The sequence below is a fragment of the Oryza glaberrima genome, chromosome 1 (assembly GCF_000147395.1).
Source record: "Oryza glaberrima chromosome 1, OglaRS2, whole genome shotgun sequence".
NCBI lineage: Eukaryota > Viridiplantae > Streptophyta > Magnoliopsida > Poales > Poaceae > Oryza > Oryza glaberrima.
Window position 1 is genome coordinate 13054074 of NC_068326.1, and position 10565 is coordinate 13064638.

General features: G+C 43.9%; 1 pseudogene; it reads right to left on the reverse strand.

Annotated features, from left to right (window-relative positions):
• Positions 1–69: 69 nt before the first annotated feature.
• LOC127760458 (disease resistance protein RGA5-like) lies at positions 70–4185 on the reverse strand (annotated as a pseudogene).
• Between the last annotated feature and the right edge of the window lie 6380 nt (positions 4186–10565).

Consider the following 10565-nt stretch of genomic DNA (forward strand, 5'->3'; position numbering starts at 1 on the left):
AAGTAAAATAAATAAATTCAACTTTGTATCTGTTCATGAGTTTTCTTCAGTCTATACGTATATATTCAATTAGCATTTTAGCAAGAGACTTATATATCTCTGACTGACAGGCACCATAAGTATTAAATCGTTGACATATTAGACACATAGAACAGATGCCACCGAAGGATATTAGGTACGTGGAGTGGAGCGTTGTACCTTAGTCATCATCGTCGAAACGCATGAGCTCTTCCCCATATGTGTTCATATCAAAGTTGGCATGGTTAGGATGTGTGTCAGCTGCATGTTTCACTGCCTCCTCTGCTTCCTCTGCCTCAGGTTCGGTGGCCTCCTTACAGTTGATGTAAACGGTGGCTTCCTCGAGGCAACCAAGGTTTGCCAATCCAAAGTCGAAGCCATTGCCGAGATCCTTGGTCTGCCTTACCCCGAAGCAGAACTCGATGATTCGAAGCCTCGGCATGGCTCCCCGCTGGATCACCGGCCCGAGGTCCGAGTTCCGGAACCGGCATTCCTTCAGACACGGGAACGCGTCTCGACCAATCACAATCATCTCCTTCATCTCGTATGGCTCCACGCGAAGTGTCCGAAGAACAGGCAGCTTCCCAAGGGCGTCGATGTCCACCTGCCTGAGCTCCCTCACCTGGATGAGCAGCACGGCGAGGCGCGGCATGACGGAGGCGGCGATCCACGCTGGCAGCAGCCGCAGTGGGCTACAGGAGATGTACGTCGCCTCCGCGCTGAATGATCGGAGGCGCGGAGGCGGCGTCCAGCTGCCATCCTGGAGAAGATCGAGCAGCCTCTTGTGCCCATTCCCGCTAGCGGCGTAGATGTGAAGATCCTGCAATTTACGCAGGTTTCGCAGGGACTCTACCAGGGCTTCCTCGGTGCTCTGCGTCGGCTGCCTCAGCGTGATCTTGAGGACCCTCAGCTTTGTCAGGTTCCTCAGCTCGTTCACAAGATCCGGTGAATCGCGAGTCGAAATGTCCGAGAGCTCCTCCAGTGACACCAGATTCCCTATCCCACTCGGAATCCTTGTCTGGAATTCAACACGAAGGCACATGAGCTTTCCAAGGCGAAAGACTGTTGCCGGCAGTTCTTTCACCCTTTTGTCCGCGAGGTCCAGCGTCTGCAGAAACTGCAGCTTTCCTACATCTTCTGTAAGTTCAGTGATCCGTGTATTTCTCAGTCCAAGGTACCGTAGGTGGATCAAACTACCAAGATGATCGTTGAGGACGTGGTGGCTTTGTGAAATATCACAGCCTTCTAGATCCAATACACGAAGAACTTTGAACTCTGAAAGATTGATGCTACCAATAGCAGGGCTGAAGACAGAAAGCGACCGCGCTTGAAGCATGCTCATCATGGTAGCCTGATTTGTAGTGTCTACTGATGCCTTGCTTCCTCGGATGGATAACCGGCAACCCTTGTTTGATGAACATGTCTGCTGCTCATCGTTCAATATAGTCACAAAGTTTTCTTCGCTTGACAAGGAGCTGATAAGATCCATCACCGAGAAATGTACACGGCAGCAGTATTCTTCCCTGATACCATCTTCGCTATAATCTATGTCTAATAATTTGACCATGCTTCTATTTACAAGCTCATTGAAATAACTCTCTCCAAGCTCAAATAAGCTCTCTTCGTGATTTCCATCTTGGATAAAACCTTCAGCTATCCACCTCCATATAAGTCGGTCTCGCCTGACCTCATAATCTTCCGGGAATATGCTTAGATACAATAAGCAAGCCCTTAGATTTGCAGGTAAACAGTAATATCCAACGGAAATTGTCATTCTCATATTCTTCACGTCAGCACTATTCTCTAGTGTTGAACCGATAGAGTTGTGGACCTTATACCATTCCTTCTTGTCTCCTATTTTACCAGCCAATAAACTGGCTAGTGCAAGAATAGTAATAGGAACACCGTCACATTTCTTTAAAATTTTATCAGCTACTTCAGCAAACTCATCGTCGAGACAGATTTTGTTGTCATGGCCAAATATTCTTTGAAGGAACAATATCTTCGAGTTTTCTGCAGAAAGTGGCTTTAGTTCATATGGCATTCCAGCTTGATCAGCAACACTGAAATTTCGGGTTGTTGTGATTATTCTACTTCCACAATAATTCTCAACCAGAGCATGCTTGATCATTTCCCAAGATGGCTTATCCCATAAATCATCAATAACAATGAGATACCTATACATGTACAATAACACTGGATGAGAAATGTAGTTACACAAAGTAAAATGTATTATACATCATAGACTATTTCAGAAGCACCCTTTCCACGAATGTAAAAATAGGAGTGTCAACTGCAAAAAAGGGAAGCACCATGTGCTTGACAAGTTAAAGTTCATCTTTAAGCGAAATGGCACTATGGCTGGCAGCCTTTTGAGCTTTTATGATAACCTGAAGGTGTACTAATAATGAATTACATTTTTCAACCGTAGGAGGTTGTGGCATTGTCATGTTTAATTTGGATTATTGAGCACTGAGAAATAAACTTAATAAATAGCTTAAAATGTATTTTAAACATAGTGATATCCTTAGGGAGTAATAATGATGTCTAAGCAATGTAGTTGAAGAAAGTATTCTTTGAGAAAACGTTTTTTTTTTCAAAAACTGGAGCATGTAATCTATTTTAATAATCTGATGAATAAGCTGAAAAGAACGGGGCCTATTCAAGCCAAATAAAGATTTTGTGAGTTGTATTACTGTATGAGCATGTATCACCATCTAGTTCTGCGAACCACCTTGGCCGCGGCTACTAGATTCATCATGCAGGTCAAACATTTTGTATTAAACAAACCATCTGAACTCAACTATAAATATCAATTAGTATACCATTATGGGCCTTAGTGAAATTTTATTTGATTTTGGGAGAAATGAGAGGTGAGTTTAGTTCTCCCAATGTCAAACATGCTTGAGGCACGCTTTCTTTGCACTCAAGATCATGTGGAGAGGTTTCCATCATACCATCTGTGTACACAATAGCTGTGTAATCGCATTTCCTTTTCCTTGGGTTCCCCTGTTTTCCCCTGTTTTCCCCTGTTCTTCCCCTGTTTCTCTCTGCTTTCCCCTGTTCTACCCATTTTTTTCCTATTCCCCTGTTCACTGTTATTTTTACAGCTAAAGTTGCCACAGAAACGTACTCAAATAAACTCTAATTCGATCGTGCACATGGCGAGCTCCACTGCTCTAGGTATCATGTCCTTTCGAGTTCGAGATAGAACCATTTGGAAATCCAACACCAATCAATCATTAGTTGATGCTAATTTCTACGTGAAGCAGTAACTTACTGTACATACCTCCTGTCTCGTAGGAACTTGCTCAGTTGATCGACGAGCTGCGCCTCGCCGCTGACGCTCGGTTCCTCGCCGCCGACGCTCTCGTGCTTGTCGTCGTCGTCAAGCTGGCGGAGCATCCTCATGAAAACCATGGACATGTCGGGATTGATGGCGGACACCGACACGAAGGCTCCGCAGTCGAACCGCGGCCGGAGCGTGTCGTACACCATCTTGGCGAGCGTCGTCTTGCCCAGACCTGCGGCTCCGACAATGGACACGGTCTTCAGCCGCTGCTCCGATTGCTCGTCGCCGTCGACGTCGTCGCAGAGCTTCTTGATCAGGTCGTCCTTGGCGGCGTCCAAGCCGACGATCTCCGTCGCCGGCGGGCCAGCGTCGACGGCAGCGGCCGGCCGGCGAGGGTCGACGGCCGCGGTTGGGCGAGGCCTCCTCCTGGACAGGTCGGCGGCCCTCTCGAGAAGCGCCTTGACCGTCGCCGCCGGCGCCGCGTCAGGGGAGCCGTCCGCGCGACGAGCCAAGAGCGCCGCGTCGACGGCGTCGTGGACGTCGCACGCGAGCTCCCTGGCGTGGCCGGACCAGGCCTTGGCCTGCTCGTCGAGCCGCGCAGGGGGCACGTCGGCGAGGTAGTCGTCCCGGAGCGCGGCGTGCACGGCCGTCAGCTCCGCCGCGAGGAGCTCGACGGCGCCGCCCTCGCGTGTTTCTTCTTCCTCCTCCCTGACCACCAGCATGATGTCGCCCAGGCTGGAGAGGGCGCTGCACGTCGCGGCCATCGCCGTCTCCATTGCTCTGCCGTCTGCACCGCAGGCTGTTGCCGCCGGCCAGCTTTGTCCTTCCTCGTGACTGGTGTGGTGGTGGAGCCGGAGGCAGTGGCAATCAGACCAAGCAAGTGTCATTGCGACGGCGATTGTGCAGCGCCGATGGATTTGTTTAGATTTGAGCGCGGGACACCTGGTGTGTTTGGTTGGAGAGATATTCCTGAATGGGAGATGGCGATTCAGTTTTTGAGTGTGTTTGGTTGGTGGGCGAGGGTGAATCGGACGGTCCGGAGAGAGAATATTCTATAAAGATACTGGATAAGTGTATCCGGCCAAATTGACCGGATGAGGATATCCACCTTTACTAATCTTGATCATTAGTTCTTGATTAGCAATAATTAAAGTATTATTGTTAATTAGTTAATTAACTTGTCAAAATTAGTGTTGATTAGATATAGTTACTCTATTTTATTGTTAATTAGTATAAATTATGCCTATATTAATGATAATCAACATATTTTATTATTAATTAACATGTTGTTGTTTTTATTCAATCTATTCTCATCCACCCACTAAATAAGAATCTGTATGGCCATATCCACTTAACAAAAAAAAAACTAGAACACCATATCTCTAGAAGGTAGCATCCTATTGAGCACGAACCAAACACACCCTAGAAGGATGCAGGCGTCGCCTCACGGTTCCCACAGAAGCGTCTAGTTTTAGCAACACGTGTAAGTGCCACTGCCACCGATTTGACGTTGATCAGTCAATCAACATTTCAGCTGTATCGGCAGCAATAAGAATTAAAAGTATAGCCAACGCCAATTCATATAATAATTATATATAAATATATACTACTCTTTCCGTTTTCACAAGATAAGATTTTCTAGTATTGTCCACATTCATAAAGATTTAAATGAATCTAAATATTCATATGTGCCTAGATTCATTAACATCCATATGAATATAAGCAATGCTAGAAAGTCTTACATTATGAAAAAGAGAAAGTATACTATTAATATTTGGTCACATTTATCATAAATACATTACGTCTTAGAGTCTATGCGGCAGCTAGCTACAAATATATATAGCCCACTGCTCATCTCTGTCTTCTTTTATCTTCTCGATGTGTGTTTATAACTGGCTTATACTACTATGTCCAAAAAATCAAACTTGGATTTGAATCTAGAAACATTTGATTTTTTTTGACGGAAGGGGTAGAATGCTACTGTACCTGCTCTGAGCGAAGCCGTCCTCACAGCATCTCCAACAGACTCTCCAATATACTCTCCAAGTTAAAATTTACCCATTTTAGCAAAAAAATCTCACTTCAACAGCCTCTCTATTAGAATGGCTAAGCCAAATGACTAGCCAAACTCCTCCCCTCGATGGCTAAATTTGGCCAGCCCAAATTGCCTTGCCATTCGTGGGCCCGATGTTGGAGATGCTTTTCTCTCACCCTGTACTACCTGCTCGAGCCTGCTCCCACGCCTTCTGCGCAACTACCGCCAGCGACGGCTGCGACAGATGGGGACGGAGCCCAAACGGCAGAGGACGGCGGTGACGAGCCCGGATGGCAGCGGATGGCGGCGGAGCCCGAGCAGCGGTGGACGCGGCGACGAGCCCAAGTCCCTCCGCCTCACCGCCGTGCCCTTTCTCCCTCCACTCGTGCCCTGCCATGGGAAGGAGGCGCGTCGTCGCTCGCTCGCATCCTCCACCCGAGCTCGCTGTCAACGGCTCGCCCGCGCTCAAGATCGGTGGCAATGGGACGTCGGCATCGCACCTCCCCAAGGAGAGGATTCCGGCATCGCTCCTCCCCGCCTTCCACCTCCTCCCAACGCCAGTGCTGCCCCTCTCAACCTCCTCATGCTGCCGCATGTGCCCCAGCCACATCCGCCTCCACCCCCGGCCATCCAGCGCCGCTTACCATCTATTGCTGCCATGCCACGGGAAGGTGGGAAAAGAAAAGAAATGAAAGGGAGAAGAGTGCCGAGACACTGGCATGTGGGGCCCAATAAAAATGGAGAGTGTGGAATGGACAGTCTGTTGGAGCGTGTAGGAGATACAAAGAGGAATTTTTTTGGCAAGTTGGCCAAATGGATGAATGGAGAGGCAAAAATAGCCATGCTATTGGAGATACTCTGGAGACACGAAAAATGACATGCTCCGTCCTCTATGAATACCACCTCCGTCCAAAAAAATTGGACGTTCTCCTGTCCAACTAATGTCCCAGAAAATTGAACTCAACTAGAAGTAAGTTATACTGAGGTACTCCCTCCGGCACACAAAAAAAATCCATATTTTAAGGCCTTATTTAGTTCGTGAAAAGAAAATTTTTAGGTATCACATCGGACGTCGAAAGAGATTTTCAGACACAAATAAAAAAACTATTTCCTCTGTCCCTAATTGGATTAGGATGTGTCACATCCCACCAAAATCCCTTATATTTAGGGACGGAGGGAGTAATTTCATAACTCGCCTAGAAACCACGAGACGAATTTTTTAAGCCTAATTAATCTGTCATTAGCACATGTGGGTTACTGTAGCACTTATGGCTAATCATGGACTAATTAGGCTCAAAAGATTCGTCTCACGATTTCCATGCAAACTGTGCAATTAGTTTTTCTTTTTATCTATATTTAATGCTCCATGCATGTGTCCAAAAGACTTGTTGTGATGTTTTTGGGAAAAAAAATTGGAAACTAAACCGGGCCTAAGATGAAACTAGTGAAGAGTAAAAATGCTGAAATATCACCGTACCATTCATATTTTTTTCCACTACTACCACTAGAACATGTAATCAAAAGTTTAGACCACTTGTACCGTTGATAATACTATCAACTGTATTCCCTCTGTCCAGATTACTTATTTTTCATCATCTACTAGTGTGATCACTTGCACTGATAATGATAATATTTGCACGCTCCATCTTCATCTTCATCTTCATCTTCATCCGCAGCTGGATCTCCAACTTAATCCCTTCGCGCCTAGCGCCAGCGAAACTTCACTTCCTTCAAGCGATTATGAAGTGTGGTCTTCTTCACACCTAGTGCATCTGCGAGACGCCGGAGGGTTGCACGCTCCCCCGAAGGCACAACATCTCTGATGGCTTCCAAGTCTATCTCTATCCTTTTGCGGCCAACGTTTTTGAAAAGCTTGTTCACAACGCCGTCTACACATCCCTTTTCCTTACCATTTTGCCGTACATGCTGCACAAGTCTAAGAGGCACGCCGAATTTCAGCGCGACTTGCTTCGAAACGCCACGGTGGAGCACAGGTGGATCTGTCTTCGCCAACAACTCCAGGTATATGGCGATCTTTAGTTCGTCCGAGTAGTACCTCCTCTTTCTCAGGTTCTCACCTTCAAAGAACAAAGCATATATAATCAAAACAAGTTAGATTCTGTAGCCATTTTTTTTTGGCTAACATGTGAGAAGAATGAGTACAGATTGCCTGATGCACACATGCATGATATGGTATAAATTCAGGGCAAGATCACTTGTACAAAGTCAGTTGGAACCGAAACTTCTTAGAGTAATACAAATTCGGAGCTAGTAAAAATTTCACATGATCTAGTAATACTAACAATATGTAAGTAAACTGGCACTAGATTTTTTTGGGTTTCTGTAAGTGCAGAAACTAACACTGAAACAAATTTATACTCCATCCTTCCCAAATTGATCATCATATAATGAAAAACAAATTTTCTAAAATTGATCATCATATAACTGCATAGACATAGATTTTATCAGAGTGCAATTAATACAGCACTGAAAAATGTATGCATGCTAAGGACCTAATTGTGCATTGTATTTTTAATCGATGCATGCATTGTGAGAGAATGTATGCATATTGTGCATAGATGTGGTTTAATTTATTTTGGGTCCTAGTCCACAAACATTATATGATGATTAATTTGGGATGGAGGGAGTAATCTATAAGTACTGAAACTAATTCCATGTAAAATTAACAATCTGAAACTGAAACTGATTCCAGGCAAACTGTAAGTACTGTACCTCATCTGAAACTAAAAGTCACTTGAAAAGACAAATCAAGATGAAAACCAGTAAATAATATGAATTGACAATTGCTGAACAACTTTCTCAGATGTTACAGATAAGATCTCTGCTATTCCCCAATGTGCATCTCTAAAAATAGCACCTTCTTCAGAGTAACAAGAGGCTCACACAAAGCATATTAGCAGGCAGAACAATTTACTGAAGTGAAACTGATCTACTAGGTTCCATGGCCAAATCTACAAAGTTCAACATCTGTGAAGTCACTAGAATCTGAAAAATGAAACTGTAAAGTCACTAGGATCTGAAACTGAAACATATCTACTAAGTTTCATGGCCAACAAACAAATCTACGAAGTTTAGAATAAATTGACAAACCAGTAAATACAAATACTGCATGAGAAAGTTCAGGGTTTAGCATCATGCAGAAACCGTTAAGTTATGAATTCCATGGAGTACTAAGTTGAGCATCATGCAGTGTGTGGAGAGTTCAGCGTCATCATGCACTAAGTTCGGAAACCAGTAAAATTCAGAAGCTGAAAGTACAGGAGTGCAAGGAGTACCCAAACTCAAATCCTGCATTAATACTCCCTCTGCATGTTCATCTCCGGCGTGCACTTGTGCCTCCAGACCGGCTTGATCATCTTGTTCATCACCTCCAGCCACATCTTCTCCTCCATCTCCATTCTCTTCGTCTTCGTTACCTCTACCTAGGAAAGCAAAAAAAAAAAAAAAAAGACTCAGGTGTGAATCGAGTTGCAGGGCAATAAACCGAATTCCAAATGAAAGAAGTGAGCAAATAATTGTACAGAACCTTCTTCATCACCATCATAATCGAGTTTATGAGCAGGACTTTCGTGGCAGTCATCGAGTGAGCTCATCCAATCAATTGTCTCGTTTAAGTCCAGATCGGGTGGGGGTGGCTCGTTCAGATCAAAGGCGATGGCAGCCATGGATCACGTAGAGAGATGCAGGGAAGATCAAGCCATGGATGGAGCTCATGGCGACATATATAGTGGGCAACTGACCAGAGCTAGCACTTGTGATATCTGTGCCAAATTAAATGGACCTGTGAATTCTCGAAATCCGAATGGACGCGTCATTAATTATTTTCGCTTCGGTAAAAACGCTTAAACCCCGGAAGAAGAGCGGTCTCATAGCATAGGGTAGATCGCTAGCTTGTGTACTGGACGGGACTAGTGGTGTGTGTATATACTCCGTGTACCGGTGTACGCATGCGGCATATGCATCCAGAAAAAATATTTCAATCGCTACATTATATTTCTGGACTACTGCCTCATTTGCTTGCGGTTCCTCCCTTCCTTCCTTGCATAAAAACCTAACCTATTACTTGATGTCAATGCATCCTAATATTACGAACCTAAATAGGAGACGCGTTCAAATTCCAATATTCGTAATAGAAGGATATATATCCTTATACGATAAACACAGAAAATTTAGTGAAAGGAAAGGAAAGGATCTAGTATGGTACTCCCTCCATCCATAAAAGTTACACCTATTTCACATTTAAGTTTTTTCAAATAAGTTGTTTCTATTTGTAGTCTTTATGCATTCAAGACTTAAATAAAGAGATAAATTAAATATTTTATTAGAATCCAAGGAGTCATCTAAATACTCATTGATTGCATGTTTGCATTCACTCCTTAATATTAGAACATCCAAGGTGATTTAATTTCTCCTTGGTTTTAGTGTCAAAAGTAATATGTGTAACTTTTGTGGATGGAGGAGTAGTAATTAGAGTAAGTTTAATAGTATAGCCAACTACTAGCTCCAATTCATCTATAGCCAATCTAATAGCTCATTCATACAATAGTTACATACTACACTATTAATACTTAGTCCCACCTGTCATACACACACTGCGTCTTGGAGTCCGTGCTACAGCTGGCTACAAATCTGTAGCCCGCTGCTCTTCTCTTTCCTCATTTAACTCCTTAAAATATGTTTGTAGCTGGCTTATAGCCTGCTATTGTACTTGCTCTTAGATGTTAATTTATACTCCCTCCGTGCCAAAATATAAGGTACAATCATTTTTCTCTCATGTCTCGTAATATAAGGAGTGCAAGCATGCATACATTAATTAGTATCTCTTGGTCCTATAAAATTGATTTGTTTTAAATCTTATATCATCAAACCTCTCAATCACATTGCTTGCAAGGTGATCCAACCAAGAAGGTGATTAAATGTTTTCTTGGTCTTTGTGTTATGAGTGGTTATACCTTAGAGCAGGTACAATAGCAGGCTATAAGCCAGTTATAAATGTATTTTAAAGAGATAAAGGAAGAGAGAGAAGAGCAGCAGGCTACAGATATGTAGCCGCTGCAGCACGGACTCTAAGGCGTAATGTGTGTATAACAGGTGGGACCAAATATTAATAGTATAGTAAGCTACTATTATATGAGTTGGCTATTGTATTGGCTATAGACGATTTGGAACTAGCAATGGACTATACTATTAAACCTGCTC